The following is a 19,333-nucleotide window of genomic DNA, read 5'->3' as shown; positions in this document are numbered from 1 at the left end:
CAATGGGGAAACTGAGGCCTAAGGAAGTGAAATACTTACTGATAGTCATATGGCCAGCCAGGCACAGGCCTGGCACTGTGTCACCCGGCTGCCAGGTTGCCACTGCCTCCCCTGCACGCTGATAGCGCCTTCCTGCAAGGAATGGAGGAGGGTGGGGCCAGCAGAGAGAAGGAAGTAGCAGGGACCCTCCTGGCCTGGCCTCGGGGAGTGGGAAAGAAAATGTACTTTGGCCAGCCTGCCCGCCAAGGTGTGGCCAGCCATAAAACCATAAAAAGAGGCATCCGGAACCTCCTCGCCTGAGTGGGCGGGGCCCACAGCTGCTGGGGAAGCAGGTGGAAAGGTTTGGGCTCTGGGGGGAGCCTGGTGCGTTCCCACCTCGCTCACCTGCGCTGTCTGTTCATTTAGTCACTGCCCCATTCATTGACTCATCCATTCATTCATTCACTCATTCACGCCGCAACACTCACTTTTTTCTTGTTTGGGGAACACTCTTTTAAAGTTAATTTTAATTTTTTAAATCAAATATTACATGTTCTAGTTTATTTTATTTTGTTTTATTATTATTTTTTATAGACCGTTGTGGTGTCAGCCTAGCTCAGAGCAACCTCAAACTCCTGGGCTCAAGCAATCCTCCTGCCTCAGCCTCCCCAGTAGTTGGGACTACAGGCAGTGTACCACAATGCCTGGCTAATTTTTCTATTTTTAGTAGAGACGGGGTCTCGCTCTTGCTCAAGCTGGTCTCCAACTCCTGAGTTCAAGCGATCCTCCTACCTGGGCCTCCCAGAGTGCTAGGATTACAGGTGTGAGCTACCGTGCCTGGCTACATGTTCTGGTTTAAAACATTGAATAGTACTAAAAACTTGGGTCCATTTGCAAGGAAGAAGGCAAAGTGCTTGCTGGGGAGGCCATCAACTGCCACGCAGGCCTTGGTGTGTGTCTTTTCTCATTTTTATGCTGGGTATTTCGTGGGCCTTTTTATCTGTGCATTAGCTTTTGTGTGTGCATGCGGCCCATGCCTATGGGAGGTAGCTTTTTATTTTGATATCGTTTCAAATTTACAGAAAGTTGCAAGAACATATATCCTTTACCAATTGATAACATTTTGCCACATTTACTTTCTCTTTCAGTGTGTGTATATATGTGTGTGTATGTATATATGTGTGTATATGTATGACACACACACATTTTTCCCCCTGAACCATTTGAGAGTAAGTTGTAGACATCTTGCTCGTTTACTCCTAAAGATTTCAAACTGTATTTCCTAATATCAAGGATATCCTCTTACATATCCAAGACATAATGATCAAAATCGGGAAATCTGACATTGATGTTCTACCATTGGCTTAACCACAGTCCATACTCACATTTCATCAATTAACCCAACAATATCCTTTTTAGGTTTTTTTTCCTGATCCAGGATCCAATTCAGGATCATGCCTTGTATTTAATTTTCATGTCTTTTTAGTTTCTTTTATCTGGAGTTCTTCAGCCTGTCTTTATTTCTCATGACCTTGGCATTTTTGAAGTATCTGAGCCAGTAGTTTTGTTGTTTGTCCTTCAGTTTGTCCTTCGGTTTGTCTGAGGTTTGCTCATGATAAGATTCAGATTATGCACTTTTGGCAGGAATAACAAGTGATTTGGGGTCGGTCTTAGTGCATGATATCAGGAGGCACATGTTGGTTTGTCCCATTTGGGGACGGTGACTTTAATCTCTTGTGTAAGGAGGTAACTGCTAGGCTTTCCCACTGTGAAGTTAGACTTTTCCCCTTGTTAGGCAGGGACCAAATCTGCAGGTGGCAGATACAGGCCAGGAGGGCGGCCCCTAGCGGTGGAGAAGGGGAGGGCGGGGGAGGGACTGCAGGAAAACACAGCTCACAACCGCTAAGAGCAGGAACTTGAGGGTTTGAGGCACACACACCTGCGGAGCTGCAACTTTGTTATATGAAGGCACACACACCTGCGGAGCTGCAACTTTGTCATATGAACACCAGTTGATCGTGTATGTCAGTCATCTGGTCACATCCCACACCTCCCGTAAGCCCTCACCTGGACCAGGCCAATAAAAGGAAACCACCTGGGAGTCCTCAACATCTTTCTCCACTCGTGGAGACTGACCCGTTCCTCTCTCGAACGTCCTCTCGCTTTGCATAGCTCCCTCCTTTTCTGCAATAAAAGCTGTTTGTGTGGAATTGCTTCTTGTCTGTGGTCACTCTGTCACACCCGCCCCGCTTGTGAATTTTCCAAGCAAGGAGCCAAAGAACCAGAACAACCATCTGGCAAGAGGCCAGACCTGACACCCTTTATAACTAATATGTAATTTGCGGGGAGGTACTGTGAGACCACGTAGATATCCCATTCTTCTCCAAAGCTTCATGCTTTAGTTTTTAGCATCTATAGATGATTTGGGCTTGAATCAGTTGTTACTGTGATGATTGAAAAATGATGATTCTCTAATTCCATTATTTCTACATTAATCATTTGATAGTCTACTGTAAGAAAGAGCCTTCCTTCTCATTCACTCATTCATTCACTAATCAGTATGGACTCGTGGATTCTTATTTTATTCAATGCATCATAATCCATCGCTATCGTTATTTTGATGCTTAACTTATCCCAACTTTATTCAGTACTTTGTCCTTACTGCTACTTCCCACATCCTTTGACATATCCCCATCATTTTATGAGCACTTTCCTATTTTCTGGCACAAGATGTTCTAGCCCAGTCCTGGAATCAGGCATTTCTCCAAAGAACCTGGTTCTTTTTAGTGAGGAATAGGTGTGATCACTGCTATGGAGACGACATTGCTTCTAGGCTCTTCCATTGTGCAGAGCTAGGAATATGTACACATACGTGCACACACAGAAACACAGATATCTATTTCTGTACATATATTTTTAAATCAATTTAATTTACTTATTTTTCTTTTTGTGTGTGTATATATATTTATTTATTTTAGGTTACTACGTATGAAATGTCCAATTTCTTTAAGTATTAAGTTTGACAGTTGCTATCTCTGACATTTCACTTTGACACTTCTTTTATTTTTATTGTGAAGGTCCATCCTCAGTCTTGCAAACCCATGTTTTGGCTTGTGCTTATTTTTCAAACTTTTTTTTTAGAGCAATTTTTGTGAAATCATGCATAAGTCAAAAATTCGTGTTATTTTCGAATATGAGTTCTGCCATGGAACCAGTGCAGCGCAGGCAGCTCGAAATATCAAGGAAGTATTTGGGAAGGATGTGGCTAATGAACGCACAGTGCATCAATGGTTTGAGAAGTTCTGTTCTGGTGATTTTAATATTGAAAATGAGCCACGTGGGTGACTTGAGACCAAGGTGGATAATGATGAGCTGAAAGCTGTAGTGGAAGTGAATCCATCTTGACCTATGCATGATTTAGCAGCAAGGATTGACGTTACTGTTCCAATATTGCGCCATTTGAAACAAATGGGTGCAGTAAAAAAGCTGGATAGGTGGGTTCTGCAAGAATTAAATGAGCATCAGAAGAGAAATCATCTCGAAGCTTGCCTTTCTTTGCTGTCATGACATAAAGGCAAATAATTTCTACACCATATTGTTATGTGTGATGAAAAATGGATTCTTTTTGACAATTGCAAGCATTCGGTACAATGGTTGGATAAAGACAAAGTGCCAAAACACAGTCCAAAGCTGAATATTCATCAAAAAGAGCTAATGGTGTCTGTTTGGTGGTCCAGAGCTGTTATTATCCACTACAGCTTCATGAAACCTGGTCAACCCATTACAGCAGATGTCTACTGCAACCAACTGGATGAAATGATGAGGATGCTTGTGATGAAGCAGCCAAGACTGGTCAATAGAGACAGGCCAATCCTCTTGCAAGATAGTGCTCAACCACGTGTTGCACAAACAATGCTGCTTAAACTACTGAGGCTGGACTTGGAAACTCTCTGCCATGCACCATATTTACCAGACCTTGCACCAACTGACTACCACTTCCAGGCTTTGGACTACTTCTTGCAAGGAAAAATATTCAATTTTCAACAAGTTGTGGAAAAAAATGCCTTTTGCAATTTCATTGCCACTTGTTCTCCAGGCTTCTTCGCTGCTGGCATAAGCAAGCTACCATTAAGATGGCAAAACTGTGCTGACAGTTTAGGTACATACTTTGATTAATTGTACTGCTTCTCGTTTGAAGATATAATAAACAACACTTTTGATTCAAAGTCGGACATTTCATATTTAATGACCTATAGTAAATGACTTACCTATTTAAGACCACAAATTCATACTTCCAATTTCATTCCAACACCACGGGGCTCTCCCTAGCTTGCTTGCCTTCCTTTCATATTGTCTCCCTCTCTCCTTCCCTCTCTCCCTCTTTCTTTCCATTTCTTCCTTCCTTCCTTTCTTTCTGTCCCTTCTCCCTTCCTTTCTCCTTCTTTCTCTCCCTCCCTCCCTCCCTTCCTTCCTTCTTTCCTTCCTTCCTTCCCTTTCTTTCTTTCTCTCTTTCTTTCTCTTTCATTCTCTCTTTCTTTTTTTCTTTTAAACAACAGAAATTTATTCTGTCACAGCTTTAGAGGCCAGAAACCCAAGATCAAGGTGTTGGCAGGGTGGGTTCCTTCTGAAACCTCTGAGGGAGAATTTGTTTATGCGTCTCTGATTTTGCGGTTGCCAAAGTCTTTCCTGTTCCTCGGCCAAGCTTCTTCCATTCCATATTGTAACTGTCCTCTCCAGCAGTGGGGAATCTGGCTCCTGACATCTTTAATACACTTACTCTTTGCTCAGTCCTACAATACACAGAAAGTAGTTTCAGAATTGCTCATTTGAAATGTAGTTAGGTTCATTGTCTCTGTTTATATATTAGGATTCTTTCTGATCCCTGTTGATTTGTTATTTCTGAGCATATAAATAAAACATTACCATGGCGCTGTAAGTACAGTCAAAACCACATGAACATTGATTTTTTTGTTGTTTCATTTTTTTTCAAGGCCCATCACTGCAGAACAAACACTGACATTTTTAAAAGTGTCATTTAACCCTTTCATCCTGTCCATTTTGCTCCCATCTACCCCCTGGAGGAAACTAATCTCATTAGTTTCTGACTTATCCTTCCTATATTTCTTTTTGCAAAATTAAACAGGTAGATCTAAATTTTCTTATTATTTCCTTAACATACAAAAGATTCTACATACATTCTTTTCTACTGTTCTTTTTTTCACTAAACCCAATAGTGTGGGTATTCTGTAAGTTATCTAACAAATAATAGGCGTTTAGGATGTTTTCGATATTTTGCAAGTACAAACAATGCTGCCTTGGTAATCTTGGGCCTATGTGTTTTTTGTTGGAGGTGTATTTTGTGGGTAAGTTCCTAGAAATGGGATTCATGAGTCAAAAAGTAAACACATACGCAGTTTTGTTAGACATTACCAAATTTCCGTCCATAAACTTTAACCATTTTGCATTTTCACCAGCCATGTATGACAGTGACTTGTTTCCCCAGAGCCTCACCAACAGCGTGTTGTCAAGCTTTGCATTTTTGCCAATCAGATGATAAGAGATGGAATGTCAAATGTAGGGTTTATTAGTATTCAGGTATGACGAGACCAACAGATAGGTGGTGACTGACATTGAAAAGACAGTTTGTTGCTCACAGTTTGCAAAAGAGGATGCACATCATGCCATGCAGGGCCACACGGGGAAGCACCGAGGGGGAAATGTGGACAAAAGCCTTTATTTCATGGGAAGGAATGGGTGAGGCAGGTGAGTGGGCTAAGCAGGTGTAAGATTGGCTGGTTTGAACAATTTCAGTGGGCTCCGGAGTATAAGGGCTGCCCCTACTTTTCTGGTACTTAGCCCTGGGGTGTTTAGGGCAGGTGAATAGTGGTCCAGAGTGTTAACAGTCCTGTGAGAGGCAGACAGAGGAGATGATTGGGGTATGCAGTCCGGATTGGTTAGTTTGTGTATGGAAGGCATGCTCACGGGTGAGTCATTCACTATGTCTAGGAATTAACTAGTCCTGGGAGGGCCAGTAAGGCTCCAGATGTCAAGACATCAGAACAAGACATGATTAATATTAATACAAAAACTAATTGCAGTTTTAGTTTTGTTTTGTATTTCTCTTGTCATTGAAGTTGGACATCTTTTTATATGTTAAGGACCATTTTCTTTTTTTATATCTTTTTTTGCCAGTTGCTTATAGCTTTTGCCCATTTTTCTATAGGATTTTTCTTTAGTTTTTGGGAGTTCTTTACATATACTGTATATGCTTTATGTTTTTAGGGACAGATAGAGATAATATATTACAAATATGTTCTCTCACTTTGTCATTTGTACTTCAACTTTGCTTATGGTGTTTTCTGTTTGTTTTTGTTTTTGTTTTGAAACGGTCTCAATCTCTAGCTCAAGCTGGAGTGTAGTGGCTCACTGTAACCTCAAATTCCTGGGTCCAAGTGATCCTCCCACCTCAGCCTCCCAAGTAGCTAGGACTACAGGCACTTGCCACCATGTCCAGCTAATTTTTTTTTTTTTTTTGAGACAGAGTCTTGCTCTGTTGCCCGGGCTAGAGTGAGTGCCATGGCATCAGCCTAGCTCACAGCAACCTCAAACTCCTGGGCCTAAGCGATCCTACTGCCTCAGCCTCCCGAGTAGCTGGGACTACAGGCATGCGCCACCATGCCCAGCTAATTTTTTCCATATATATTTTTAGTTGGCCAGATAATTTCTATTTTTAGTAGAGACGAGGTCTCGCTCTTGCTCAGGCTAGTCTTGAACTCCTGACCTCGAGCGATCCACCTGCCTCGGTCTCCCAGAGTGCTAGGATTACAGTCGTGAGCCACCACGCCTGGCCTTTTTTTTTTTTTTTTTTTAAGAGACAAAGTCTTGCTGTGTTGCACAGGCTGGTCTTGAACTCCCAGCCTCAAGTGATTCTTCTGCTTTGGCCTCCCAAAGTGCTGGGATTACAGGCATGAGTCACTGTGCTCAGCCATGTATATATATGTATTTTTGAAGGTTGTTTAAATTTTATTTTAAAGGCAAAGAGCATGAAGGATTCTACAGCCAAGTATTCAGTTTCATTATTGATAACAAATTTGTTTAGTCACAAAGTCTAGAGATTTCCTTGTAGAGCCTTAAACAATAACAATATTATTGAACAATAATGGCATATTGCCTGTAGAAAATATATAAAGAATGGAAAAGCAAAATTCTTTTTTTCTTTTTTTAAATTTCAGAATATTACGCGGGTACAAATGTTTCGATTGCATACATTGCCTTTGCACTGCCTGAGTCAGAGCTACAGAGTGCTCATCCCCAGACAGTGTGAACCGCACCCATTAGGTGTGAATATACCCATCCCCTCCACCCCGCTCCCACCTGCGAGATACCCGATGAATGTTACTTCCACAGACAAATGTTACTTCCATATGTGCATATAGGTGTTGATCAGTTAGTACCAATTTGATGGTGAGTACATGTGGTGCTTGTTTTTCCATTCTTGTGATACTTCACTTAGAAGAATGGGCTCCAGCTCTATCCAGAATAATACAAGGGATGTTAGTTCACCATTGTTTTTTTTTTTTTGTGGCTGAGTAGAACTCCATCGTATACATATGCCACATTTTATTAAATGTATATATTTTTTAATTTTTATTTTTTTAAAGACAGGGTCTTACTGTGTTGCCCAGTCTGGGTCTTGAAATCCTGGGCTCAAGTGATCCTCCCATTTCACCCTCCCTCCCAAGTAGCTGGGACTATAGGCTTGTGTCACTGCACCCAGCTTCAAGTTTTGAAGTACTTCTAACATGCTTGCTTAATGGTGATGTTTTTTTCTGGTAAAAGATTTTATTTTTATTTTATTTTTATTTTTATTTTTTTTATTTCAGCTCATCATGGGGGAAGATTTTTTTTCTTTTTTTTTTTAAATCTTTTAATTTTTTTCTTTTAAAATTTATGCTTTAATCTTTGTTCTTTTTTTTCTTTCTTTTGCTATTCAACAAGTATGATTGCAAGTTTTTTTTATTTTTATGTAATGGATTTATCGATCATTTCTTTTATTGCATCTGTATTATAATTAACAGTTAGAAAGCCTTTCTGTATATCCAGATTATAGAGAAATTCAACTGCGTTTTTTCCCCTAGTACTTGTATAATTTTCATTTTATACATTTCAATCTTTAATCCATTCGGAGTTTATTCTTGGAGAATGGCGTGAGATGTGATTCTAATTTTATCCATTCTACAAATGGTTATCCAGTTTTCCCAGCATAATTTATTAAAAAATCAATCTTTGGCTGCTGGAGTTGGAGCTACAGTGATGCCACTGCACTCCAGTCTGGGCGACAGAGCAAGACCCTGTCTCTAAAAAAAAAAAAATTAAAGATAATAATAAAAAAAAATCTATCTTTGCCCCGTTGATTTGAGATGCCACCTTTATTGTATGCTAAATTTCCATATGTATTTGAGTCTATTCCTGGACGTTCTATTCTGTCCACTGCTCTTTCTGGCTAATTCGTGTGCTAATGTAACACTGTTTTAATTACAGAGGATTTATAGTATATTTTTATATCTCAAAGAGATATCTTTATAGCTTTTAGATCCCTTTATAGCTTTTTAAAACTATGTTTATTTTTCCATGTGACTTTTAGTATCAGCTTATCTAACTTCAAGAAAAGCTTATTGATATTTTTATTGGATTGTGTTGCCTTTGTGTATGACTTAGAACTGACTTTTTTTTTTTTTAGTAGACTAGGGCTATGCTAAGAACTAATATTTTTATGTTATCACAAGACCAGTGGGTATCTTTCCATTTGTTCAAATCTAATTTTGGGTTATTCAGCAGTATTTTTTTTTTGGTAGCAAAATATTCAGCAGTATTTTGAAGTTCTCTTTATATAGGCTTTGCACATTTCTTGTTACATTTATTACGTATTTCGTCTGTTTTGATGCCATTGTAAATGAATTTTCCCCCACTATTATATAACTGCTTATTGTTGGAATATATGAAGCCTATTGATTTCAGTTTGCTGGTTTTATATTATATCCTGCCATACTGGAATTCTTTTATGGTTTGAGTTAGCTTTATCATTCAGTAGGGCTTTTTAGTTGTTGGGAGACAATTCTTTGTGGTGTCTTGCATGCATTTATTTCAGTGGAGCAGAGACACTGACTGCCTTTGCCCAGGGCTGTTTTTTTAAGGATGTTTATATACTGAACAGCCTTGGAAGCCGGAGATAATGTCTCTCTGAAGCAAAGGTTAGGTTTCCGTACTGTCCAGTATAATAAAGATAATCTTCTTCTGGGGCAAAGATCAGACAGGCTTACGGCTCATTATAAAAGATCCTGATTCTCTGGATTCCTCTTCTGTAAGCTGTTTTATTATTGTTATTTTTTAAAACTATTGACACAATTATTATCATATGATGATTATTATTATTTTAGAGACAGAGTCTCACTCTGTCACCTAGGCTAGAGTACAGTGGCGTCATGGTAGCTCACTGCAACCTCAGACTCCTGGGCTCAAGTGATCCTCCTGTCTCAGCTTCCTGAGGAGCTGGGACTACAGGCACGTGCCACCACACCTGGCTAATTTTTCTATTTTTTGTAGATGAGGGTCTCACTCTTGCTCAGGCTGGTCTCGAACTCCTGACCTCAAGCGATGCTCTGGCCTCGGCCTCCCAGAGTGCTAGGATTACAGACATGAGCTACCTGGCCTGGCCGGCACATATTATTTTGAAAAAAATATTTTTAATGGCTGAGGGAGGTTACAGGGAGCCCCCACACACCCGTGGTGTGGAGAAGCATGCTGAGATCTCCTGGGGGCTGAGAGCTCTGGGTACCCCCAGGAGACTCACCCCAAGGCGGTGGGAAAACACTGGGTCTGCATAAGCCTGAGGTTGCAATGAAGAGTGAGACTGAAACTAACATGTCTTTCTATTTCTGCCATAAACAATACAGGCAAAAATAATCTGGCTACTTACTGGGAGGTAAAACCATCTGCCAACTAAATAGTACCTGGCTCCTAACTGACCCTCACAAGTATTTATTGAATCAATGAAGAAAATCTATACTGGCTTCTAGGATTGGGGACTCAACAAAAAAATCCAATTTGGCTCTATAAAAAAGCTGACAGCTCTGGGAAGGGAGGACCCGAATGGGGGCAGAAGTCCTTCCTGCAGAGTGTGGAGCCATAGGCAATTGGCTTAACTTCTCTCTGAGGTTCAGTTTCTTCATCTATACAATGGGAGGTAATAATAATACCATCTATTCTGCTTGTAGGGCTGATTCAAGTATAGAATATACAAAAATACATTCTGTGAATTTTAAAGTGCTGTATCAGTTCTATCTGTTGTCATTCCTTGACGGAGTCCTCCTGGCCTTAGAGAAGCCAGTTCCGATACAGGCCTTGGGCAACCACTAGGGGTCAGGAGAGGACGGGGACGTTTCTTCAGGGACAGGTCTGTTTACCAAAGACTCTTCGCCCGCTAGCCCCACCTTCCCTCCGCTGTTTTGTTTTGTTTCCTTCTTCAGAGTGGGGTGCTATTGTAGCCATAGAACTTTTTTCTTTGATCTTGGAATCAGCAAGAAGGCTTGAGTAGGATGATGGGTTTATCTGGGACATACAGGCCAGTGACCACCTTTAGAGCGCTTGGGCTACCCGAGTAGGTGGGAGGAATAGAGTCCCAGGGCAGTGGCTAAGCTCTGACTTCATGAGATGGGAATGTGAGCAGGGAATGGAAGGGAACCAGGACAGTGGCACCTACATCACAGAGTTTAAATGTGTAAGAGTACCCGGTGCTATCTGCATGTGTCTTCTTATGCTGGTGTTGCTGTTTTGTTTCTCCTGGGTTGGGGGTATTTTTCTCATTCTAGAAGATTTGAGCTGGGAAGAGCTCAGGGCTGAGTCCTATCACCTTCCTACTCCATCCTGATGTTCTTGAACTGTGGGACTCTCTCTGCGCTGACCTCTTTCTTCCCATCTCTATCTATATGCTTTTTGGGTTTTGACCATATTTGCTGTTTTTCCTTTCCTTTTTTTTTTTTAAACAGAGTCTCCCTCTGTCATCCAGGTTAGAGTGCAGTAGCATCATCATAGCTCACTGCAGATGGGAATATTATTTATCCATTCATTTTATTTTATTTTATTTTATTTATCCATTCATTAGTTGATGGGCATTTGGGTTGTTTCCACTTTTTGCTATTATGAATAATGCTGCTATGAACATTCTTGTACACGTTTTTGTGTGGATGTTTGCTTTTTCATTTCTGTTAGGTATATATGTAGGAGTCAGATTGCTGGGTCATATGTTATGGATCACAATGTTATGTTTAACATTTTCAGGAATTGCCAAACTGTTTTCCCAAGTGGCTGCACTGTTTTACAACCCAATTATTAATAACAATGTAAGAGGGTTCCAATTTATCCACTTCCTCACCAGTACTAGTTATTATCTGTCTTTTTAATTTTAGCCATCCTGGTGACTGTGAAGTGGTATCTTATTTTGGTTTCGATTTGCATTTCTCTAATGGCTGACAATGTTGAACATCTTTTCATGTGCTGATTCACCATTTGCGTATCTGCTAAAGAGAAATGCCTATTCAAATCCTTTGCCTATTTCAAAATTGGTTTGTCTTTTTATTGAGTTATAAGAGCTTTTTTACAAGTCCCTTATCACATATATGATTTGCAAATATTTTCCCCATTCTGCCGATTGCCTTTTTGCTTTCTTGGTGTACCTATGTTTTTATGTTATGTTATTTGGTGCACCTTTTGTCTTCTGGGGTCTTGTCCCCCTCAGCGTTACAAAGAGATCTACTTTGTTTCATGTAATTCTTTGAGTTGAATTAAACTCTGATCTTCATGCCATGACCTCCATTTTCTTTTGCTTTGCATGTGCCTGTGTCTGTGTGTCTTTGCCCATTTTTAAAGTTTATACCGTTGTTTTCCACGTTTCTCTTTTGAGCTTATAGTCAATGCTCAGTAAAGGTTTTATTCCTTCCTCCTCTCTGCCTTCACAGAATGCCCCTCCCCAGACCGGACCCCCATGGAGTAGCCATTGCTGTCACTGGGTTTAGCTCCTGAGTCCAGACTCCACGCAACGTGGGGGCCCCTGTCTGCACCTCCCCTGAGCCCGCCCCTCTGCCCTCCTGCTCCCATTCAAGGCCATTGGCAGGGCAGGTGCTCGCCACTGAGCTGCCATTCTCCTTACGTCCACCAGGGGCCGCCACACTCCTGCCTGAGTTGCCTCCCAGAACCTGCGTTTTAATTAATCCAGTCCTTCCCGGCCCTTGTCTCCCAACATCACCTTCGGGTTTAAAGCCCCACAGCAGATATTCAAGGGGCCCATCTTTGCAGCGGCCACAACATACACTGTCCTGTAGGAAATCAGCGCAACGCATCCCGGCTCCCCTATTCGATACCTCTGTGTTGCAGTTTCCTCATCTGCAAAACGGGAGCAGTGATTTCCACCTCACTCAGAAATAACATACATAGTGTTCAGCATTGCGCCTGGCGTATAGTAGGTGCCTAATAAAAGCAAGTCATTTTTGCACTTGAGGCGTCAAAGTCTGTCTCTCCACAACTCTCCCTAATGCTCTCCAGGCCTGGCTGTACCCTTGGTTTCTTAGGCAACGGTGGGGACAGGGGTCCCTGGTGGCGGGATCCCTTTGAGATGGACACAGATTTATAGACCATGAAGTCAGATGTGTGAATGTTTTCATTTTCCATTACTGACTTTCATTTCTGTCACCATTTTCCATGTTGCATGGAATGGAAACATCTTTCTTAAAAGAATTTGGGGTTTCTTCAGTCAATCCTTAATTTTTGCCCTCCCGCTTCACCCTGGGGTTGCAACTGGTGGTGTTGGAGGGAGACAGCTTCTACTCTTGGTCATCCTCGTTCCTTGGCTGGCATCCATAAGGATGGGCCCAGTCCCCCTGGGCACCGTTTGCTGATGCCTCTCCACACACCAGGACTCGTCGCTGCGGGCGTGCACCCCTGCCAGCATCCTCCAGAGGGCTCGCGGGCCACCCAGCTTCCCTGCCATTGTCACCGCATCATCCCCACACGCAGCCTCGTGTGGCCCTGGAACCCTCTCTCTGCCGCTTCTGTGGGAAACCTGGGGGAGGGGCCGTCTCAGGCCCTCTGTGCCCAGACGAGCTATGCCGCCCCGTCTCCCTTACGTGTAGATACATGTAGGGCGTTCTGGGAGGTTGGCACCTCCGCACCTTCTGAGGGAAGCAGGCTGCTCCACTCCCGGAGCTCTGTGGGTCCCCAACATCGGCCCAGAGACGGGGGAGGGGAAGGCCCTCCCGTGGATGGCATTTCGACCGAGGCAAGGACCTCAGCGTTGAAGCTCAGTGTGCAAGACCAGCTCCTTTTGCCTCTCTCCTCATGTCTTCCGGAACAGAGCTGGCCCGAGGCTACCCTTGCTGCATCTTCATCGGGTGGTGTGACGTACTAAGGAAAGAAGCACAGTTAATATTTCCAAACAGCATCCTGCCACACCTTTGCCCTGTTTTCTGGGTGCTCTGAATACAGACTGACTCATGGCCCGCAGCACCCTAGGGAGGGTTTGTGCTCCTGGTAACGTCAGGGTGGAGCTAAGGGTGAGGGGAGGGGTTTTCTGAGGGTCTGTCGTGCTCGGCCCCTTCTGGGAGGGTAGACAAGTCAGAGTTCCTAGTTGTAAACAACAGAAAACGGCTCTGGTTTACTACAGCCCGAAAAGAATTTTCTGGAAGGATGGTGGGTGGTCCGCAGAATCACAGGGTGAGCTGGAGAACCAGCCTTATAAATTGGGCAGGAACCCAGACATCTGGGAGGCAGAACCCCAGAGAGGGACTTATGAAGTTGATCCTGCTGACCTCACGTCAACCACTGTCCCTTAATGCTGGCAGCTGGGCCCCAACACCAGAGGAGTGACATCACCACGATCCCAGCTTCTCTGTGACCCTGCATCAGTGTCAGGGTCCTAGGCAGGGGGAGCCCAGGTTGAGCCCAAGCACTCCTGCAGGGACCTGGGGGAGGTGATCTTTGCCCCCCCGGACTTCTGCAGGGGGACCCCGGCCTCCAGCTCAACTACAGCTCTCTAATTTCCCTGAATTTGCATTCGCCAAGAGGCAGTCTGATACCTAGAGTGCTGCTGGTGTCTGCCACTTGGAAAGCTTGCTAAGTATAGTGGCATCATCCAAACAGAGTAAGCGCTCCTGGCGAAATACACCAGCCTCTTCCCGGCCATCATCACAGCGGGCAGGCGCTGAGCCGCGCACCACACCCAGATGATCCCATCGGGTCTTACTGCCGTTTTTCCACGGGGGAAACTGAGGCTGGGTGCTGTCATAGCTTTCCTGAGTTCCCACAGGTCTAAAAACAAAGAACACAGACTTGAATCCAGGCGGCCTGTCAGGCCCTGCTCTCTCTGCCCTGCAAGCACAGGGTCGCCCGCATCATGACAAGGAACGCGGGAAGGGGGAGTGCAGGGCGGGAGGATAGAGAACAGAGAAGACAATCCATGCGGATTGGGGGCGGTCTCCTGAGAGGGTCTCTGCAGGAACTTTTGAGCTGTGACCCAAATGACAAGCATTTAGCCAGGCAAAAGAGTGAGGGGAAAGAGGCAGCGACAAGTGTCAAGGGCCTGAAGCAGGAGAGAATCAAATGTGTCCAAGGAAAGAAAACAAAAGGGGCCAGTGCAGCTGGGGCAGAGACAGCTGGGGTCTCTGGGTGGGACCCCAAGGCTGGTTCAGGCCGGGTCCTGGTGCTGCCTTTAGCTCAGAATCCCTCATCTCCCCTTGCTGAGTCCCCCATGCTCTGGGCTCTCTCCTCTTCTCCCCAGCTCCAGGGGGCCACCCCTGCCACCCAGTCTGATTATTGCAACACCCCACCCCCTCCCCACTGGTGTCCCTGCCCCGCCCACCCCGTGCCTATTCTTCAGCGCTAAAGCCGTCCTTCAATGCCTAAGTCAGATCTCTCCGGCCTCAGCTTCTCATTTTGCTCAGGGTAAAAGCCAAAGTCTTGTCGTGGTCTACCAAGCCCATCACGATCTGGGCCCTGTGACCTCCTGCAACGGTCCCCTCCCTCGCTTGGCTGCAGCCACCCTGGCCCTTTGTTCTCTCTCAAGCACACCAGGCAAGTTCCTGCCTCGGGCCTTTGCACCGGCTGTTCCCTTGGCCTGGAAAGTTCTTCCCCCACATCCGCACGGGGCTCCCATCATCACCCGGGCTTGCCCAGGCATGTTCTCACCGGGAAGCACAGGACAAGGGCGGCCGGGAACGCTAAGGCCTGTGCTTGTCTGTCGTCTGCTGACTTCCCACCGGCCACAGCAAGTGACGGCTGAGCCCAGAGCGCGAGTGGGAGGACGGCAGAGCCACACGGTGAAGACACAGAGAGTGAAGAACCGGGGCCACTGTGCACTTGACCTGAGCTCCAAATCTCATCCCTCCCTCCTGCACAGGGACCCACCCCCATCAGGATCTGTCTCCTTCAGTCACCATCGTGTTCTCGTTCCACAAACGTTCACGGGGCCTCGGCAGCGCGCCGTCCCCCGTCCCAGACACTGCGGTACAGCCGTGCACGAGGCAGACGAAGTCTCTGCCCTTTTAGAGCTTCCGTTTTAGAGGTGATGACACGCAATACACAAAACCCCAGCTACCTTCTGTGAAGGAAACAGAAGCGGGTGAGGGCCCGGCCTCAGAGGGAGGCAGCGGTCAGGGAAGTCTTGCTAATGACCCGCGAGAGCTGAGGTCTACTGGAGCCAGAGCGTGAGACGCATGGACATCTGGGGAAGAAAGTTCCAGGTCAAGGCAGCAGCCAGTACAAGGCCCTGGGACAGGAATGTGCTTGGTGTGTTTGAGGAGCAGCGAGAAGCCCAGGTGGCTGGAGCAGAGTGAGCGAGGCAGAGAGAGGCGTGTTTGGGGGTGGCGAGCGGGGGCGGGGGGGGGTGAGGCAGTCTGAATTATTTTTCCAAAAGGCCTCCCGCGCTCAGGGGGAGAGTGGCTGGGGGAGGGGAAGAAGGGAAGTGGGGCAGCCCCTTAGGCGGTTGCTGCAGTGGCCAAGGTGAGAGTTGGTGGTAGCAATGGCGGTCACATTCAGGAGGCATCTTGCAGGTGGGAGGATTTGCCAATGCCTCGGAGGACAGGGAGGCAGGCATCAAGGATGACTGGCATCTGGACCTCACAAGTGGGCAAATGGAGTTGCTGTTTACTGAGGTGGGGAGTGCAGGGGGCAGGGGCTCTGTTCCAGGTCTTCTGAGAGGGAAGGGTCTTTGGAACCTGGATCGAGAGACCGGGGTCTGAGGCAGGCGTGGGGGCTTGAGGAGCCCGCCTTCCACAGTGTGGGGGAAGCAGGAGGCCAGCAGGGTATCAGGAGCCACTCTGTTCATTCATTCATTCATTTATTCATTCGTTCAGCAAAAACGTATTGAGTGCCGGGGCAAGTAAGCCAGATACTTTACCGGATGCTGGGGAAACAGCAGAGAGCTAGAGAGGCAATGCTGCTGCTCTAATTTGGTGCCTTACCTTAGAGTGGGGGAGGCAGGAAATACATAAGCAAACACACGTAAAAGAGAAGATGACGGTACAGAAGGACGGGCGTGACGAGGAACAAAGGAGCAGGGTGGGGAGTGACCGGGGGAACGAGAATTGGGCAGGATGGTCACCCCGACAGCTCTGAGGACCCATCCCAGGGACCCCAGGAGGGCCTGGGCCAGTTTGTCTTCTTTTTGTCCCACAAACTGGCTGCTGTGTCATCAGGAGGGGGAGAGAGGAGGAGTGGACCCACGGTGACCCTTGGGGTCTTTGGGAAAGGCTTTGCTTTGGAGGAAGAGTCTCTTGAGGCAAGGTGGCCTCTGTGAAAATGTCCTGATTATCATTCTCTGGGGATTAGGAATCTCTGACAGAAGGGACGGGTGGAAAATGGAGCGTGGATAGAAGGTTTGAGGGGTGCACTCTGTCTTCTCGCAGAGCAGAACCGTTCAGGCCTGTGCAGAATTCTCCTCCGAGTGTGTGGACGGGGCTGCTCCCTCTGTGCCCGTTCAGTTCCTGCTATGCAAAGAATGTTCGTTATGCGTGCTGGGGCTTTATCCCGTGAAGAATGGGGGAGCGGAGCAACGGGTTCTCAAAGGCTCACAAACCAAAGTTCCCGTCTCAGTTCCGCCATTGCATAGGTGGGTGACCTCGGGTGATGTGTTTGTGTCCTTTGGGGACGGCAAAAGTTCACACAGGGGAGCAATCCCGTCAAAATGGGTTTTGAGGAAGTGACTCACACAATTGTGGGCAAGTTCACAGGTGGTTAGGGTCTTTGAGACAAGATAGGAGACTAGTACAGGAACCTGAGCCAGGGCCGTAGGGGGCTGCAGAGAAGAGGGGGCAAAGATTTGGGAGACAGACATACGCGTGTGCTTAGAGAGTGCCGGATGATGGGGCTGAGGGATTGGGAAGGTCATGGGCATTCCCAGGGTTTCTAGTTTAGTCATTAACTGAATTAGGAACCACAGAAGGAAAAGCAGGTTTGGAGGGAAAGTGATCAAGTTCTGTTGGAGGGCATAAGGAATAAGAAGTCTGGCAGCACATTGCTAGAAACATGCATCTGAAGTTTAGGAAAGAAGTCAGACCCTTACACGCTGAGTCGGAAGTCCCCAGGGGCTGGATGGTGTCTGTGGCAGAGGATAGTCAGCTGATAACTCTGCCTGTTTCTCTTTCCTTCTGGGGACCAATAGAGAACACACTGTGCAGGCTCCCTCGTGGCCAGGGGGCCCAGATGGTTGAGTTCTGGCCAGTGGAATGTGAGTAAAATAATAATGCCTCTTCCAGGCCTGGCCCACGAAAATCTACGCTCGGCCCACCAACCCTCACTCCAGGGCTTGACAGACTTTTTCTGTAAAGACCCAGATCGTCATGATTTTAGACTTTGTGAGCCACGAGATCTCTGTGGCAACTGATCAATTCTGCCCTTGTAGCATGAAAACGGCCAGGAGCCATATGCAAATGAATGTGTCTGACTGTGTTCCAATAAAGCTTTATCTACAGAAATATACTAACCCCTGCTCTGCTCTCTCCTCTCTTTGCTGCCTGGATTCTGACGTCCAGATCTCCCTTAGAAGCCGTGCGTGGAAAATGGCACAGCCTCAATCTGTGTGTGTCACTGAACGGCTCTAGGGAACAGAGGTCCCCAGTTTCTTACCCTTCATTCTCCTTTTATAAAGTAAGAAATAAACTTACATTGTGTTTAACAACCGAAATGTTGGGGCTTATCTCTTACCTAAGTTAGTGTTCCTTTAACTGAGACAGAAATTGGTACTATGGGTGTTGCTATAATATAAATCTAGCAGACGTGGCCTTGGCTTTCTGGTCAGGACAGCTCGGGAGGAAGCCAGGTTGTCAGGGTCTGGGCAGATGGAGATCCATGTTATGCAGCAGCAAAACTGCTGGGAAAACGGTTGCCTGAGATAAGCAGGCGTCTAGCCTCTGACCCTGTCACTCTAGGGGAAGAGGCTGTAATACCGAATGTCACTGTGTGCCTTGGTGTCACCTGCAGCACTTAACAAGGTCTTAGAAGGATAAGGTGGGCCCAGGCGTGAATCGGCTGATTTGTAAGCAAAACTAAAGTGAAATAGAGACTCCAGAAATCCGGGGCCTTGGCTGGGAAAGTTGACTGCTTCTAGATGTCGAACAGAAGGAAATCTTATTTTTAAAGCCTTTGAGCAACAAGGGCTCATTAAGTCTCAGCCTTGCGCAAGGGCAGAGGCAGAGAGTGTCCCTCCCCGGGCCTGAGCATCTCAGGATTGCCACTGTCACATGGAGAGGGAATGGCCTGAGGACAGGGAGCAAAAAAATCAGGCTGGAGAACTGTGTCTAAAAATAAATTTTGCATGTGGTCGCTGGCATCTGGAAGTGAATGGAAGCAAATAGATGAGGAGCCTTTTCAGGTTTTGAGGGAACTGTGTTGGCAAATAAGCCATACCCTGAACTAAAAAAAGAAAAGCCTTCGACCCTTTGGACCTTAAAACCACCTTGAAGGCTCAAAACTGTTCCCAGCAGTTTTAGCCTGTAAAAGATGAGCAGCGACCAGGCACGACACACCCCTCCACGCCCATGTCCAGCGCGGCCATGGAGGACAGTCTGGAGGCAGAGCTGGGAGCCACAGAGAACGGGGCAGGCCTGTCCCCCCCCACAGTAGCCCCCGGGGTGGGCTTTGCCGGCGCCTGCCCAGCCCGAGGGCGTCATGGCTGTGAGCAGAGCTGCTCTGCATCTTGTTTGTCTCTTTTTGGACACGGATGTTGCACTGTGGTTGTCCCGTGTGAGTCCTGCCTCTGGATATGGGACACGGGTAACTTGTCATTTTAGTTCATTGGTTTCCAGGTCAC

Source organism: Lemur catta, chromosome 15 (genome assembly GCF_020740605.2).
Source record: "Lemur catta isolate mLemCat1 chromosome 15, mLemCat1.pri, whole genome shotgun sequence".
Taxonomy (NCBI): Eukaryota; Metazoa; Chordata; class Mammalia; order Primates; family Lemuridae; genus Lemur; species Lemur catta.
Note: the sequence above shows the minus strand (reverse complement) of the source record.